General features: G+C 40.4%; 2 pseudogenes; one reads left to right on the forward strand and one right to left on the reverse strand.

Moving 5' to 3' along the window:
* Nucleotides 1-2,448: 2,448 nt before the first annotated feature.
* On the reverse strand, nt 2,449-3,836 carry LOC138165641 (sodium/potassium-transporting ATPase subunit beta-2-like; annotated as a pseudogene).
* Nucleotides 3,837-15,530: 11,694 nt separating this feature from the next.
* Nucleotides 15,531-18,087, forward strand: LOC138165690 (ADP-ribose pyrophosphatase, mitochondrial-like; annotated as a pseudogene).
* Nucleotides 18,088-18,335: the final 248 nt, after the last annotated feature.

Genomic DNA, 18,335 nt, shown 5'->3' on the forward strand with positions numbered 1-18,335 from the left:
ATTACTAGATCAAAGGACTAGATCACTGTTTGGTTGTCCTTTGGGCATAGTTTCAAATCACTCTCCAGAATGGTTGGATCAATTCACAGCTCCACCAACAGTACATTAGTGTCCTAATTTTTCCACATCCTCTCCAACATTTTTCATTTTCCTATTTTTTTTTCATATTAGCCAATCTAATGTGTGTGTGTGGTAGCATCTCAGAGTTGTTTTAATTTGCATTTTGATAATCACCAGTGATTTAGAGAACTTCTTCATATAGTTATAGATAGCTTTGATTATTTCATCTGGAAACTTCCTGTTCATATCCTTTGACCATTTATCAATTGTGAAATATAAATAAATATATAATAAATGAATAAAAGTTATATTTTTCAGGTCAGTTGTCTTTTCCATGAAGTATTTTACATTTTTTCTATTTTTTCATTCTTTTAAATTTGTTTGATTGATTCTTGGTATTTCATATGGTCATTAGCTTCCATTTGCCCAATTCTAACTTTTAAGGAGTTGTTTTCCTCAATTAGCTTTTGTATTGCCTTTTCCATTTGGCCAAGTATATTTTTACTTTTTTTTTTGGAGGTGGGAAGGTAGGATAATTGAGATTAAGTGACTTGCCCAAACTCACACAGCTAGTAAGTGTTAAATGTCTGAGACCAGATTTGAACTCAGGTACTCCTGACTCCAGGGTTGGTGTTCTATTCATTGCATCACCTAACTGCTCCTATATTTTTTATTTTGGGTGTGATATATATGTGTATATATATAATATCTCATTGTAATGTACTTTTATCTTTTACAGTAGATCTGACACAGGCATTAAATAACTGTACAGACAGACTTCTGGGGGTCCGAGGTAAGGAAAAATGATAACAGAAGTGGGTGAGACAGAACAATAAGCATTGGCATTTGTATATCTAGTTATGTTTTGAAACATGTTTTACATACATTATCTCATTTTAAGCTCACAACAACTCTGGGAGATAGGTACTACAGGTATTATCCTCATTTTACAAATGAAGAAACCAAGGCTCAAAAAAGATTAAGAAATTTGCCCATGGTCACACAGGTAAGTATCAAAGGCAGGATTTGAACCCAGGCCTTGACCTGATTTCATGAGAAAAAGGACAGATTCAAGGAAGGAGAGTGCAGCATTAATAGGGAATAGATTTGGGATAGAAAAGAGGAAGAGAAGTATTAAAACACTTCTGTGATTAAAAAATATTTCTGAGCAGGGGCCTCTTTAAACATGTTATGGAAATTACAGGGCTAAAATGGCAGAGGGGATATGGAATAGAGGAAGCCATTTCCAAATTGAGAGGGGGACTTAAAACTTTCAGGTTTATATTAAGTGGAAAGGGAGTGCTAGTAATCAGTCAGTAATTTACTAAGAAAAGCTAGAGTGGGGGGACACAGGGAAAGATGGCATATTGCCATAGCCATATGAGGTTTTGAAAATGGACCTGGGAGTGGGAGATGGGGAAATGCTCTAGGTAAATGTTTATAAGGAAATTATGCAGAGATAAAAATGTCTTTTGGAGGAGCAGATAGCAGGTTATGGAAAGTATCCAAAAGGAATGAAGTAGGGACAGAGTTTGGGAATTTTCAGTCAAGAAACAAAATGGCTTCTCTATTCTTAAATACACCCCTTTAGAGTCCAAGTAAGAGGAGAGGACACCCCATTTTTCAGCTCAGACCTTATGGAGAAGGGGGTAAGAAATTGTAAGAACAACGAGACCTAGAAATGGCAATTTAAAGACCAGTAAAAAGTGGAGTATGGAAAATGGATGAGGGGAAAAACTTGGACAAACCCCATCTTCAACTCAAAAATGGCCACCTAAAGAGCTTTTGGTGAGGAGAGCAGATGGGAAAAATGGCTGGATAATTAAGTGTGGGAGAAAGGAGGGGCCAAGATAGGTTGCCAAATATTTTATCTAAGTCACTAAGATGGATGGTAAAAGGGAAAGGGGAGATGGGTTTGTAATCAGATGAGTGACCCTCACTGATAGGACACTCTCACCCCTACTGCTGCTAGGGAAACCATGAAAACTGAGAAGAGGAAGCATTTGTTGAGCCCATAGAAATAGAAAAAAGGAAGGACATAGGGGTAATTGTAGTATTTCACCAGGAATTATACAAGTACCTGGAAGGCATTGGAAACAAATTTGTCAGTAAAGGGGCAAAAGATGGCCTCCCTGCTCTAAACTTTTTGCTTACCAACAGTGGGAGAAGGTTTCCTTCCAGGGAACCAAAATGGCTACCTGGGATGGGAGTTGAGAAAGAGTGTGGATGGGATTATAGCTCTGTGGTAAAAAATACCTTTGGGGAAAGGAGGGGTTTGGGGAGGGGCTGGGAAAGGACCATCAGGCAGGAAAGGAGGCATCCACAAAGCACATTCCATGTAGCCCTGGGGGGTAGGGAGAGGGAGAGGGAGGGCAGCAGTGAGTCAACTCAGGTCTTTTTTATTATTCGGAGTTTGAAGGCTACTAGGCCAGCAAACTTGTCACACTCATCATTAGTGGCAATATTGACTGAATTAATTCGGCACTCAACATTTACTTCGTCATTGGGGGTCACATTCATGAACTTCACAGACTCCAGAGGCTGTGTATAATTCAAGTGGAACTTCTTGCCATGGTAGGGAAAATACATCAAGTCAATGTTGCCATTGGCAGGGAACATAGCAAAGTCACCAAGATTTTTGGCATCCTCATTCCTCTTCCTTGCACAGGTAACATTCATGTTCTGATTGGCTCCTGCAGAGAAGTTGATGACCTGGTTCATCTTGATTAAGAAGTGGGGCTGGCCAGTACTGTAGCCATACTGTATAGGGTCGCTAAACCTTGAACAGTCGTCCAGCTATGTCCTGTTGAACTGATAAGCCCACTTGGGGTAGTTGAGAACCCCATTGTCCGGTTGTTCATAATAGTGCCTGGGCAGCAGACATCATTCTTCTGGGCCTGGATAGAGTCGTTGTAAGGCTCCAGGAATTTATCGAGCATCTGCACATGCTGGCCCAGCTCTTGGTGTCACTGAGGTTGACCAAAACCTCAAAGTTCACTGTCTTGGAACGAATTATCAGGCCAGGTGTTGCAAGCTGGTCCTGGTATGTGGGAATGTGGTCTGAGTCAGTCTGCAGCATGACCAGCATGGTAAGGGTGAACAAAGCAGTTAAAAACCCAACACCTGTCCACAGGTCTTCTCCTTTTCATTGACCATTTCTGGGGCTGGGGGCTAGGCAGGCCGGGAGAAGGGGCACGAGAGGCAGGGAGGAGGGGCTCTAGCAAGGGCGCTGGATGAGGGGGACCTGCGGCAAAGCTGATGCACAAAGGGCTAGTAAGTCCTCCAGGGAGCCGAGCCCGTCTGGCCTGAGGCTTTGCCTTGGATTCTTGGGTGCGATTCCCCCCCCCCCCCCATCCCCAGGAAGCAGGAGCACCAGAGGCTACAGTGGAGATAGAGAAAAAAAAACAAACAACAACGCGCTAGGCACAAAACTAAAGGCAACAAAAAAGGGGGTGCAGTCAAGGCAGAGTGGAGAGGAGCAAACCCCAAAGGGGGAATTGCAGCGATGAACCCCCAAAACAGCCCAGAGAAGCAACGGTGGGTGTAAAATAAGCGACCCGACTAGGATGTAAGGAGAGCTGGGGTTCAAAGAAGCCGCATGAAGCTAAGGAGGGGGTCCCTGAAATCTTGATAGATCTGTGAAAGGCAAAGGCATAAGGGTTGACGACGCACAGAGCCCCTGGTGAAAGGAAGAGGTAGGCGAAGGTGGCAGCGGCTGAATGCCAAGGGTGTAGTGGGATTGGGAAGCAGGGTGCAGCTGTGCGGGAAGCAGCCATGGTCATGGGGCGGGGGTCGCAGGGTGAAGGCTCAGCTTCTCAGCACTGCCCGCCCCTATATTTTTAAAGGAAGTATTTTCATTTTCCAGACTGTTGACTCTTTTTGCATAATTCTCTTGCATCATTTTCATTTCTTTTCCCGATTTTTCTTCTGCCTCAATTATATATGTTTTTTTTAACTCATTTTTGAGTTCTTTCATGCGTTCTTTTTGAGCTTGAGACCACTTCCAGTTTTTCTTTGGGGCTTTTACGCTTAGGTTTTTTTTTGACATTGTTGTCCTCTTCTGAGTTTGTGTTTTGATGTTCCCTGTCACCACAATAACTCTCCATGGTCAAATTCTTTTGTTGTGGCTGTTTTTTCTCATCTTTTTTTTTTTTTTTTGGCCTTTTTACTTTCTTTGAAATCTGAGCTCTGCTCCTGGGGTGGAAGGGGGACTGTCTAAGGTTTCTTGTGCCGCTGGCTATTTACCTGGTGCTTCACTGATATTATCCTGAGGACCATGGAGGACCCTCATGTCTGGTACTGTACTAAGGGGATAAAGTGTGGGGTTCCTGAAGCTGCTGGAGGTTACAGGGATCTGGCGGTTTACCTAGTGCTAAGCCAGGGTCCTAGTGCTGGCACCTGGTATATCCCGAGACCAATGGGATTTTTCTGCATTTCCTGGGGCTACACTGAAGCATCTGGTGGTCTGGTCACTGGAGGTTGCCTGTTTGTTTGGGGTTATGCTGAAACACATGGTGGTTCACAGGGATGGAGCCTGACTGTCTCTCTGGCTATGCTGAGGTATGTGGAGGGGACCTGGTGTTGCCATTTGGCTGCTCCACTGAACTGGAGCTCAGGATCTCTTACTGGCTTGCTGAGGTGGAGCTTGCTGCTGGTTTGCTAGAACACATCTTCTCCTGGACTGTGTTCTCCTTTTATCTGAGTGACATAGACCTTTCTTGCCAATCATACAAGTTTGCTAGACTAAAAGATTGTTTCACTCCATATTTTGCTTGTTCCACTGTTCTACGATTTGTTTTAGAGAGCTCTTTTGTGGTTGTTTGGAGGTGAATATGGGAGAATTACTACTTATTCCATCATCTTGGCTCCCAGAAGTAGCCCTATATATATATGTATAGCTCTGATTAGAAATGTTTCTATTTACCTTCAATTGAAAACTAAATTGTTTAATTTTAACTATATATATGTATTATTTCATGAAAAGAATTCTATCTATTTATCTAACATCGATCTATCTATCTGTCATCTCTAATATCAATTTACAGGCTTCTTATAGATATAGAATTTATCCAGATCAGATTATTAGAGTCTAGGTTCTGTAGCTAAATAACCCACCTCTATTACTTTATCTGGCACTTAAATTTTTTTAATACTTCTCCTTTGGAATTTTCAATTCACTTAATAATCAACCACAATTATATTCATTTGCCAATTTCACTATTATCAGGAGTATTTCAATGGGATAATAAACAAATATATTTTAATGACAAATTGAAAAGTAATATCATAAAAATTCATTAATTTTGAAAAAGTAAACTGTGGCAAAAGAAAGTGCCTTCTTGGTTCTTTTTTTATTTTTCGCTTTTCTCCATCTCTTATCTTTTTCCAAATGAAGGCAGTATTGTAGGGCTCGCTATGGGATACTTTGAAAGACCAGACATGTCTCTTAGGAGAGCTAGCTAGACAGTGAGACTTCAAAGGATAGGCACAGTTGAGCTTAACTGCCTTGTTCTCTGAAGTCTTGTATTCTCTGAAGCCCTGCTGTCTCTTGTTAGTTGTGTTAAAAGGAGCTCGTTTCGGCCAAGTAATTTGGAAAAGAGAAGGTGATGACCAAAGAGAAGAATGACATAGAAAGAGGAAAATGAAAAAAGAAAGAGAATGCTTTCCTGGTTTCTAACAACTCAGTTATTTAATTTTTTTTAAAGTTTGTCAGAAATGAATTAATTTATTTTTCATCCTCATGCTATTTTTACACACAAATATACCAAATTACATAGGTAGAATGAGGTTTTTTTTGGTGAATTGACATTTTATAAAATAATGTAGAGATCAAATGAAACATATTCTATATATTTTGCAAAAATCTTTTTCATATATATTATATAGTCTTTTCCATATGAGTAGTTTTCATATGATTCCAATACTCTATTCCTCATTAAAGTAGACTTTCTAGGGTATAACTATGATGTGTTATTTAATGTTATATTTTATGCTTAAATACTTAAGGCATATTTCCATAAATATTGTTTATGCACTATTCCTTAGAAATTTCTTTTCTTTTTTGAGACATTTCAGTTCAGGAGAGAAAAAATATTTAGTTAAATAAAGCTAACTTTTAGATTAGTTTCCTATATTCAGACTTAAATCTTTCTACAATTTCCATTTGTATTAGCTTACTTTTTATTGTAAGACATATGCTTAGTTCGTATTTTTCCTTTTTATCCTTCCTTCCTTCCTTCCTTCCTTCCTTCCTCCCTTCCTTCCTTCCTTCCTTCCTTCCTTCCTTCCTTCCTTCCTTCCTTCCTTCCTTCCTTTTTTCCATCCTTCTTTCCTTCATGAACCATAAACATTTTATTCTAGGAATGACAGTCTGGTAAGATTAATGAAAAACAATAAAAATTCAATGCAATATGTTAATAAATGCTCAAATGAGGTACATAATATTAAATGCCATAGGAGGTTAGAGAAAGGAGAACACATGGATTGAACTATTCAATTCAAGTTTTATTAAGTACCTACTTTATGCAAGGCACTATGCTAACTAGTTTTTGAGGGAACTTAGCTGAATTGGGATCTAAGGAATGGATAGAATTATGCTAAGTAGAGGAGGAAAACAATTTCAGAAAGTGCATAGAGTTGATTATAAAAATTTGAGGATGGCTTTAAGTAGCATGTCAAACTCTTGTACCATTCACCAACAGCAGTTTATTAAACACTGGTATTCACTTATTTGGGGATGTCACATAACCTCTGTGGATTTGTTTCTTCATGTATGAAAAAGAGGATTTTATACCATATTATCACTCCCACAATCCTAAAATTTAGGGAGACATGTTTCTTTGTCATTATGACCTCTTTAATTTTTTTACAATATTACTTTGTTGTTGTTGAGACATGTCCAACTCTTTGGATTTTTCTTGGCAAAGGTACTGGAGTGGTTTGCCATTTTCTTCTTCAGATCATTTTATATATAAGAAACTTAGGCAAATAAGGTTAAGAGACTTGCCCAGGGTACCACTTTCAGTAAGTCTCTGAAGGGGATTTGAACTCAGGTCTTCCTGACTCCAGGTTCAATCCTCTATCTACTGTGCCACCTAGTTACATACTTTGCATTCTTAATTCTCATGGGCAGGAAGTCAAATCGGAAGGAATGTCATGAGATAAGTTAAAAAAAAATGCCTACCACTTTAAGTCATTAGGTTAATTACTGAAGACATAAATAGAAGAAAAAAGTTGGTTGGTTGTTCTTCATGCTTGAGAAGGACTAAAATGAAGTCACTATGTCATCGTCAGTTAGTTACATTTTGTCTGACTGTCTGATCATGAGCTTGGAAGTCTCTACCACAGGTTGGGTACAAATACTCCATAAGAACAATCAAAGTGGAGATGTCTCTAGATTTGTGCTCCTCAAATTTGTTTTGAACTACTGAATTTCTCTTTGCACACAGACCAATGTGCCTTTTTTGATGCTGGCACACCATGCTGGGCAGTCCCATGCCAGTGTCTCCCATGTCTCAAAATGGATACCAAAGTTTTGCAGACTCCTTGAGAGTGTCCTTGTATCACCGCTAACCTCAATGTGACAGTTTGTCTTGTCTGACTTTTCTGGGAAATTATCTTTTAGGCAAATATAATTTGACATTGGAATGGCATGGCCAGTCTATCAGAGTTGTAGTCTCTGAAATAAACTTTGAATACATGGCAGTTCAACTTAAGAAAGGACTTCAGTGTCTGACACATTATCTTGAAGTTGATCTTCAGGATCTTTAAGATGGTCAATTCAATTTCCTGGCATGGTGTTGTTAGACTGTCCAGATTTCACAGGCATGTAGCAATGAGGTTAGCACAATGGCTCTGTAGACCTTCAGTCTGGTAGTCAGCCTAATACCTCTTGTCTTCCACACTTTACTTTGGAATCTCCCAAACACTGAGCTAGTTTTGGCAATGCATGTGTCAACCATCGTCTATGTGTATATTCCCAGAAATTATACTGCTAAGATAGATGAATTTATCCTCAGCATTCAAAATTTCTCCATTTGCTGTAACCTATTGTTCCATGTGTGGATGGTGAGGTGCTATTTGGTGGAGAACCTTTGTTGGCTTGGTGTCAATTATCAGGCCAGAATTAGCACAAGCAGCAAAGAATTAATCCATACTCTATTGTATCCAGCCTCAGAAGCTGCATGAAGTATATAATCATCTGCAAACAAAAAATAACATACCAACTATCCCTCATTTTAGTTTGATTTTTAGCTTTTTCAAGTTAAATAATTTACTGTCAGTGTCCTAGCTGACCTCAATGCCATTTTTATCCTTAATAAAGGTATCTGAAAATACTGCTGTAAAATATCATGCTAAAAAGCATGGACACAAGTACACAGTCATGCCTCATTCTACTAGTAACTGGGAAAGCAGGAAAGCACCATCCATAATCCAGAACCTGTTCGAGCATTCCATCATGGAACTTGCATGCAATCCTTATGGACTTCTCCATACAAACAAATTTTGCCATGATTTTCCACAGACCCTCAGGATTGACAATATCAAAGACTTTAGTCAGATCTATGAGCATTGTACGCAAACCTATGTTATACTTCTGGAATTTCTTCTGAAGTTGTTAGGAAACAAATACCATATCAACAGTTCTTTGGCCCTTTCTGAAGCCACACTGGCTCTTGGATAGATGACCGTCTTTCAGGTGAAGGATTAGCCTATTAAGGAGAACTCTGGCAAGAATCTTTCTAGTAATGCCTAAGAGAAAGGCTCCCTTGTGATTATCACACAACAACCTATTTCCCTTTCCTTAACAGAGATGAACAATGGAAGCATCATTGACCTGCTAGGGGAGAACCTCCTCTTGCCAAATTATCCAGTCAACTTTTGTATGAGCAATGGACCCTTTGCCTTGTAAATCTCAGCTAGAACAGAATCAGCATCAGATACTTTGCCACATGAGAGGAGCCTAATAATGATCAAAACCTCGTCTTCATTTGGATGTTCAGCTAGAAAGCAATTGACTTCAACCCAAAGTTGTAAGGTTAATAGGATTTAAGATCTTCCTGCCAATTCATAGCTGTCATGTGAAGCCCATTAATGGAAGCTTGATTAGTGGAGGCTTGTTTTTCAGGAAGGCCTACACCTTTTGTCACTTTGTAATTAGGCAGTAAGCCACAAGGTGTGATGCCCTCTGACCCTGAAAGAAACATATATATATATATATATATATATATATATATATATATACACACACACACACACTCTGAGGTTAGCATTTTGCTTTGGAACTCACTCATTTGAAGAGTGTTTTTGTCATTTAATCAGATGAGACTCTGGTTAACCTTTAAGGAGCCCCCCAGCTTTGAAAAATACACATGTTGGTGATTCTCTGGTAACTGTGCATGTATTGCCTTGGTCAGACAGTTGAATCTGTCTATTGATCTGTGCTAATTTGTCAGATGGTTAGAAGCCGTGCCTGTTGGTCTTTATTTCTCTACTTATATTTTCTCTGTTATCTTTGTTTGGATTTTCTCTATAGTTCAGGGTGCTGATTTTTCCCCTGAACTATTGAAGGTAATTAAAAAAGGTTGTTGACCACTTGAACAGCCATCTTTCCTAGTAAAGCACATCTAAGAACCTGTGCTAGTAGTCATCCTGAATATGTCAGTGTGGTTGCTACTACACAGGTATACAGTCAATAGCTTTAGCATTGGTTGATAATGGTCTATTTAGAAGTCTCTTAGTAAATGTCATGCTCTACAACAAGTCTCTGAAAGCTATCCACTCCTTTTCTGACCCACTGTTGCCTTGTGTTGGCTTAGCCTGCCTTCCCAGTTAGCAACAAACTGTTTGCACATGGAGAACTTCTCTAATCTGCTGACATTGTCTTCCAGTATCCATCTTTCCTTGGGGCCACCACTTTTGTTGAATACAAGTGTTTATGGTAAAGAGGATAAGTCAATGACTGATCCAGCGTTCTGGGCCACACATTGCTTTTGTCAGTGTCACATCCCATCTGTCTGTTTTGCTTAAATGTCAATGTTTGCTGTGAGGGTGCATCAGTGAAGTTTTATTACATTTAGGTAAATGGAAGACAGTTTTGGTCATGAGATCATGAGTCACACAAGTCTTCAGTACTAAGTGACCATTACTCTTGCTATTTCTGACTCCATTCCTGCAAAGACTTCCTGCCATGCCTGATAGTCTAAGCCTACTCTGGCATTAAAGTTACCCAGAATTATAAGATTTTCTTTTCTGGCACATTGATGGTGAAGGGCTCCAGATCTTCATAAAATTTCTCTTTAGCCCCATCAGGGTTTTTCATGGTGGGAGCACACATAGTCCATGATGTTGGTGTGGAATTTTCCTGCAAATGGCAATCACATTGTCCTGAGGCTGCCATTCATTCCTTTTGGAAGGCATACAAGCTTATTTACTACATCTCTCCATCACTGCAGTCACAACAGAATACCTTCTGTCCAGCTCTAACTTCAATAAGATGGCCTTCATTTGACAGTATTGTTTCATTCTGGGCTGCTATTTGGATGAGGTGCCTGCTGAGGTTTTTTATTTTATTTTATTTTTTAAGAAAAACAGCTGTTTGCCTTTCAGTCTGCTGGATTTCCTGTAGTCCATAAATTTGCCAACAATTCACATAGTGAGTGGAAACATCTTCACAAAAGTTTTTGTACATTTAGGGAGGGTTTGAACACAGGTTAGGATACCCACCTACCATAGTAAGTAGGGTACGGTTAAATTAGCTGAAAGAAGATAATGTTTGGGGTACCTTTTATAACCCCTTCTTCACATAAGGAGGTGAGTGGTGTGGTCCTTAAAAAAATCTATGCAAATTTGAAACTATGCCCAAAAGTCTATAAAGCTGTGCATATCCTTTGATCTTACAACACTACTACTAGGTCTGTATCCCAAAGAGATCATAAAAATAGGAAAAGGACCCATATGTACAAAAATATTTATAGTAGCTCTTTTTTGTGGTGGCAAAGAACAGGAATCAAGGGGATTGAATGCCCATCAGCTGAGGAATGACTGAACAAGTTGTGGCATATGAATGTAATGGAATACTATTGTTCCATAAGAAATGATGAGCAGGCATATGTCAGACATACCTGGAAAGACTTACATGAACTGATGCTGAGTGAAGTGAGCAGAACCAGGAGAACATTATATACAGTAAAAGCAACATTGTGTCGTGGTCAATTATGATAGACTTAGCTCTTCTTAGCAATGCCATGATTTAAGACAATTCTAAGGGACTCATGATAGAAAGTGCTGACCATCTCTAGACAAAGAATTGTGGAGTCTGAATGCAGGTCATATCATACTCTTTTCACTTTTTTTTTCTTTCTTGTGATTTTTCCCTTTTGTTCTGATTCTTCTTTCACAACATGTCTAATGTGGAAATGTGTGTTTAACATGATTGTACCTATATCAGATAGCCTGCTGTATTGGGGAGTGGGGAGGGAAGAAGAGAAGAAAAAATCTGGAGCTCAAAATATTACAAAATAAATGTTGAAAAGTATCTTTACGTATTATTGGGAAAAAAAACACTTTAAAGTTAAAAAAAAGTATGTTCCGACCCCCAAAGGGCTGCTGAATCCTGTTGCTACTTCAGTTCAGTGATATGATCCTACAGCTTGGATTGCTTGCATTCAGGGTTGTGACTATAGCTCCCAGAGTATCTGTTTCTGTTGCTTCATCACTTTCCTGTTGTCATAGGATTTTGAGGTAGGTAAAAATCGTATAATGGTACTGGTAATGTCTTTTGATGTATGCATAAATTGGATTTAAGTAGGTAATGTTGTAGTAAGTCTCATTCCCCCCCCTCCCCCTGCCCCAGAATCATTAGAATTCATTGGCAAGACAAAAGTTGAGATGACTCATGATGGTTTAGGATACAGTAAATGATCTTGGTATCATCAATGTCTGACCAAGCTCTAAACATTCTATAGTATTTGTTTCTACTACTTTCATGGTTTTTTGTAACAGATTTTTCATATCTACCTAATCTGCTCAGGAATTCTTCACATGCTTGCAGGAAAACACCTAACTAACCTGCTGATGGGTTCGAGACCTCTTGGTTACATTCAGTCTCTTTAGCTCAAGTGGTTTACTTGGATGTGGTTATGGGGAATATAGCAAAATATTTGAGCTTCATCAGTGCAAATGAAAAGATGGATAAAGTAATACATTCTGAGGTCTAGGACTCTCACTGATCTGGGTAGTATTTCCTCAGAGAAACATCACCCCCCCAAAGACATCAATAAGCATTTAAAGATTAAAAAATATTGCTAACTATAGAGGTGTCATCATTTGGTAGTTTTTCAACTAACTACATGCCAACTGTGAAGACAGCAGAGAATAAGAAAATTCTCTAGCCTTAATAACAGTTGACTTGACAGTTACAAGTGGAATAAAAGTATGCTTTTAACAAGTTTGAAAGCATATTTCATTTTGGGGGATAGAACCAGCATCCAGCAGTTCCATGCTGGGATATGTACTCTGTTAACCATTTACTAAAAGAACTTTGTTGGGTCTGGAAATTATTAAAAATCCAAGATTGAGAGTTGGGGGTAGACAGAGAGGGTAGGAGCTTACTTGTGGCTATGTGCTACATCAAGAGAGAGAAGGGCTAACCTTTCCTGAGACCCTTTCTTGTTTTTTTCTAAAACAAACAAACAAATAAAAACCTCTTCCTATTAAACCCCTCAGCTACTATTTCACAGTGTTTGGAAGATCCAGTGTCCTCATTCGACTTTTCAAACATTCAGGGCTTTTTGCTGCCTTCACTTTTCCTGACATTCACCACCATGGTTCTCACCTAAAGAGTACAAAGGTACTCTTCAATAAAACCTATTCTAGCTTATATTAATTTGTGTTTTAGGGTCTCACTAGGACAACTAAACTCATCATCTAATTCACATTAGTGACCTAATGAGAGTTAGAGGAAACCCTTTGAAGGTTCTTCCTCATCCCTAGAGACATACATATTTTAGTAATGATTTGGTGATTCTTTTCACTAGCACTGAGAAGACTGCAAAGGGACTTTAGGTTCAAGAACAGGAAAATGTTTTGGCTGGCCTTTTTTTTTTTTTAAAGCAATTGGGGTTAAGTAACTTGCTCAAGGTTATACGTCCAGTTATTTCTGGGTGTGGTGCTAAGTATCTGAGCCCGGATTTGATCCAGGTCATCCGACACTGGAGCTGGTGATCTTACTTGCTGAGCCACCTGGCCGCCCCTAAGCAATTGGGGTTAAGTAACTTGCTCAAGGTTACAAGGCCAGGTGTTTCTGGGTGGGTGCTAAGTGTCTGAGCCCGGGATTAGATCTCCAGGTCTTCTCAACACTGGAGCTGGTGCTCTTACTCGCTGTGCTACCTGGCCGCCCTGGCTGGCCTTTGGTTGTAAAGGAGATCATCAGGGATATGTGGGCAGCCCTTAAAGTATATACAGCCTTTGAGGCTCTCTGCATTATGATTATAGACTGAATTGTGGTGCTACTTCTTGTTACTTAATAAAGTATAAACTAGAATATCAACTATATGCCAATGAACAGAACCTTAAAAAATAAAATTTCATTGGATGAAGTTATTTGGAATTAGAATTTATTGTTTCCTTTTAGTTAGTCATTCATATGTGGATATTCTCTCTTCAAGAACTTTACCAAGAATATGGACAATGTAGTCATTCTTCATTATTATTTTCTAGTGAAAACTGAAGAAGAGGTAGCATGCTATAATAGAAAGAACACTAATTTAGCAAAGAACATCAGTTTCAACACTGGTTTTTCTACTTACTAAAATGTGACTCAGTAAGTCATTGAACTTGCCATATTTTCCTCATCTGAATAATGAGGGAATTGAATTTGATTAGCTCTAGGTCTCCTTCTGCCTTTCAATCTGGGAGACTTCTCAGTCTTGTTGCATAGTTTCCTATCAGCTCTAGAACCAAATATAAACTCAACTCTACACAACTTGGACCCTAAGCACATTTCCCAACTTTCTGGGAAACCTTAACTCTCCCCCCTGCCCTCTGGGATACAGTCAGACTTACATGATATCTCTCTGCCCCTCACAACAAGGTTACATCTATTGTCAATGTTCTTTGCACTAGCAGTCCTATATATCTGTAAAGTACTCCCTCTTTACTGCCTTCTCATGGATTCCTTCTCTTCCCTTAAGACATGACCTAACTACCATCTTCCTCCTCTATGTTTTTCCCCTACCTCCCCTCACAAAATGTTTTTGCTGTACCTCTCAAACTATGTTGAATTTAACTAGCTGTTATATATTTGTATTTGCTAATATTTTATTTATGCTACATGCTGTAATGGCAAGCAAAATAGCACTAACCTCTTTGGTTCAGCTCTTCAAGCACCTTTGAACCTCACCTGTGATTATAACAAGTCTTTGTTAGAAACAGAACCTGTGAAGCTCAAAGTAGGAGGAACTTGCCAAAGACAGGAAGAGGAAGGACATAAGAGGAAGGGCAGAACAGGAAGGAGTAGAGGAGATCAAAGCTAGAGCAGGAGCTGGGACTGAGCAGAGCTAGGAGGAAGGATGCCTGTGGTGCTGGCTCTTTGTCTGTTCTATCTGTGTTGATGTTACTTTGTCAGACCTGTCTGCTGACAGAGGACCTTTGCTGCTGTTACAGAAGCCCTGAGAACTTACTACTGGTTCAGAAGCCCTGAAAGAGGTCTTTACTGCTGTCTGCTTATAGAAGTCCTGAAGGAGGGTTTTACTGATGTTTTCAGAGGTTCCAGGACTTTGCTGATGATTTGTGATAATTTCTCAGACAGAAGCCCTGTCCACTGATCTGTGTTGATTTCACAGGCAGAAAGTGAATTGATGATGGTGCCAGCAATGTGTGTGAATATTGTGGTAACTCTGCTAAGCTTGATGTGCTGAGCTGGACCAGGAACTGGACTGGGAGCTCGGAGTTGCTTACCTGTGAATCCAGTGACAGTTGGGTGAATTCAGGCAAAAGGAGCATGGAAGAGGGACCATGGAATTTGGGAGTGAGTCTTGAAGTCTAGATAAAAGGACCTTTGCTTGGGTACTTAGTGCTGGCTGACAACATTAAGACAATGATACCTGTGTTCTTTATACTGTCTGCTACCCCTTAAGGATGATTGGAAGCCAGTCTCCAATCAAGATGAAAGAAGGCTTTCTGGCTGACAACATTAAGACAATGTTTGTCCTGTGGTAAGGTCACTAGGAGGGTGGGGGTGGTTACCTCAAAGCTGGGCCTGCCCACCCCCAGCCTTTTGTGAAAGCCATTGTGATGGCTTCATTTGCACATTGCAGACACATGAGGAGCCCATCCCAGCACAGGGGCTGCAGAGCCGTTCGTCCTATAGCCTCATATTGTCCCCTGGGCAGCCTCCACAGTAGACTGAGGCCACAGCCCCAAAAGCTTGTACCTCCTAACCCCCATCACTAAGCTTGTCAGGAACACTGATGGCAGCTCTTGGTCTAGCTCAGGCCCTAGCTACCATGTGTCTCAACAGTAGCCTGTCCTGGGTGACTGGCAGGCCCCAGCGGCCCTGGCTCAGCTCCTCTGCAGCTTCTGGGGTGAGGGTTGCCCTATAGTAGTTCATTTTCATCACATTTGTATTTATCAAAGCCCAGTCATTATGTCACCTTCAAATGGTGCTAATGAAAATTTCCACAAGCCTCTGACATCACCTTGTTCATGTTCAAAAGTCCAACATAGGTACCAATGAGAAAGTGGCCTGTCTTGTTGAGTGGCTGGAGTACAATCCCCTGGAATACACTGCAGTCTCTGTCTTGACTGGACCCATGTGGGCAGATCCACAGATCAGTGGAAGAAATTTTTCTCCACAGTTTAATGAAAAGAATGGACATGTTGAACAAAAGAGTCATAATGGCTTGTGTGAGATTGAAAATGGATGACCTTGAAATCTAGCAGCTGGACTGATTGGCTGAGTACTTTTGGGACATTGGGGCCTAAATCATGCTACAGATCCCATCATTACTAAGTGGAAAAGGGACAGCAGTAGAAATAAAGTCATTCATCCTCATTCTGGGAAAAATATCTTACAATTTACAGCAATCAAAAGGAAAGACTGTGGAGAATAGGCAATCGCAGGAGAGATGGGGGATCAAGGAGAGAAAATCAATGCTACCTGGAAACAAGTTTGGTGAAGAAGCTAAAGCTCCTTAGGGAAATCCAGGGCAGAGGAACAGGAGATGGAGGAGCAGTTACACAAACATTTCAGCCAAGAACATTTAGTGGTTTATAAGGGATAGGTGATGAGGTATGGGCTCTAGGAGCCTCCTCAAGCTCTCCTTGAGTCCTTGAGGTACAGGCTCTGGGAACCCCCCTTGGATATGAGGCCATAAGCCTTACACTGTGGCTGGGCCCAAACCTCTGTTACTAGACTTCCCACCTTTGAGCCTATCCAAATATCAATCCACCCTTGAACTAGCCTAGCCCTCCATTGTCTGTAGTCTCCAGGTAGCCTTCAGCAACTTCCCACCCTTATTCATTGACCTCATTAACTCCTCCTCTAGACCACCCCTACATTCCTCCCACAACCTTCTGTATATAAGATCCCATCTTGTCTCCATGTCTGTGAGAGCACCATAGAATAGTGAGAGCATCATAGAATGACCTAGCACAGGCTCATTCTGTGTCCAATATAAGGACATTTTTAATAAACTTTACTTTTCTTTGGCTGAGAGAAGACTTGAACTTCTTCATTTTTATGGTTTCCTGACTGGGAAACACTGCTAATCTCAAGCTCTTCTCTAGCAGGCACTGGAAGGTACATGAGGTTTTGTCTTTCCCTCGTACTTTGGAAGTGCATTTTGTTTTGGGGTGTGTGTGTGTGTGTGTGTGTGTGTGTGTGTGTATTTTGTGGGGCCTGACCTCTCAGGTCCCATTAGGTCAGACAGCTAGGAGGCTGTTTCATGCTCAGCCTGACCTCAGGTTCTTGGTCCTGTTTGGTTATTTTGGAGAACATGGACATGTGTGCAGCTTCTGAAGATTGGAAGACAAAGACAGATGCCCCATCTGGAAGTGTAAGCCAGATTCTTTCGATTCTCTTGGCGCTAGGGAACTGGGAAAACTTCAGGTACTTTTTTGTGTTTTTTTTTTTGTTTGTTTTTCGAGGCTTACTCTCAAACCTTCCTTTATGGAGGAAGGGACTTCCAGGCTCTATGCCTGGAACTCCCAAAAGATCTCCTTTGGGTTGTCTTTTACAACATCGGAAAAAATTTAGTTTCACTGTAGACCCCAAAATACCAACAAGCCAGGTCCTGCCGAATGAATTCGATTCAAGTCTTCTCTCAGCCAAAGAAAAGTAAAGTTTATTAAAAATTCACTTATATTGGGCATAAAATAAGCTTGTGCTAGGTCATTCTATGATGTGCTCACTATTCTATGGTGCTGTCACAGACATGGAGACGAGATAGGGTCTTATATACAGAAGGTTGTGGGAGGAATGTAGGGGTGGTCTAGAGGGGGAGTTAATGAGGTCAATGAATGATTAAGGGTGGGAAGTTGCTGGAGGCTACCTGGAGACTACAGACAATGGAGGGCTAGGCTAGTTCAAGGGTGGATTGATATTTGGATAGGCTCAAAGGTGGGAAGTCTAGTAACAGAGGTTTGGGCCCATCTCATGCAAATGCCTCATCAAATGGGCAGATATAATCAGAGTCCAAGGGGGGTTTCCAGAGCCTGTAGCTCAAGGATTCAAGGAGAGCTCAAGGGGGCTCCCAGAACCCATAACTCATCAATAGGTGGATGATCCTTGAAACACTGATAATGCATGAATGGTGACAGGAGCTGGGGAACTATCATTATGAAACAGGTGACACAATGGATAATCTGGCCTTGGAAGCAGGAGATAATACTGGAAAAATGAAATGGTTGGACAATAGTGACAACCTCACGCTTTATGACAGTCATTCCCAGTTCATCAGACTTGTGGCTGAGAAGTGAGCAGCTCACTGGAGTGAGGAGGACTCAAACCCAGGCTGCCATGGATGATAGCTGAAGAATCTCCATGTGTAGTTCAGGTCTTCAGATTAATGGTGGTGGAGGATACAGAACCCTAATTAGAGAGGGCATGTCACTTATTTGGATGGTGATTTTATTTATTTCTGAAATAGTATTTGAATTTTGGCATCATAGGTATGCTAGAAAATAGAGTGGAATCCTTAAAGAGAAGAAAAGATTTCTATCTAGAAGAGGAATATAAAAAGTAGTCTTCTCTACATGTTACATTTAGACATGGC

The sequence above is a fragment of the Petaurus breviceps genome, unplaced genomic scaffold (assembly GCF_028583685.1).
Source record: "Petaurus breviceps papuanus isolate PSGF00001 unplaced genomic scaffold, PetGlider_PUasm1.0 214, whole genome shotgun sequence".
In the NCBI taxonomy this organism is placed as follows: Eukaryota; Metazoa; Chordata; class Mammalia; order Diprotodontia; family Petauridae; genus Petaurus; species Petaurus breviceps.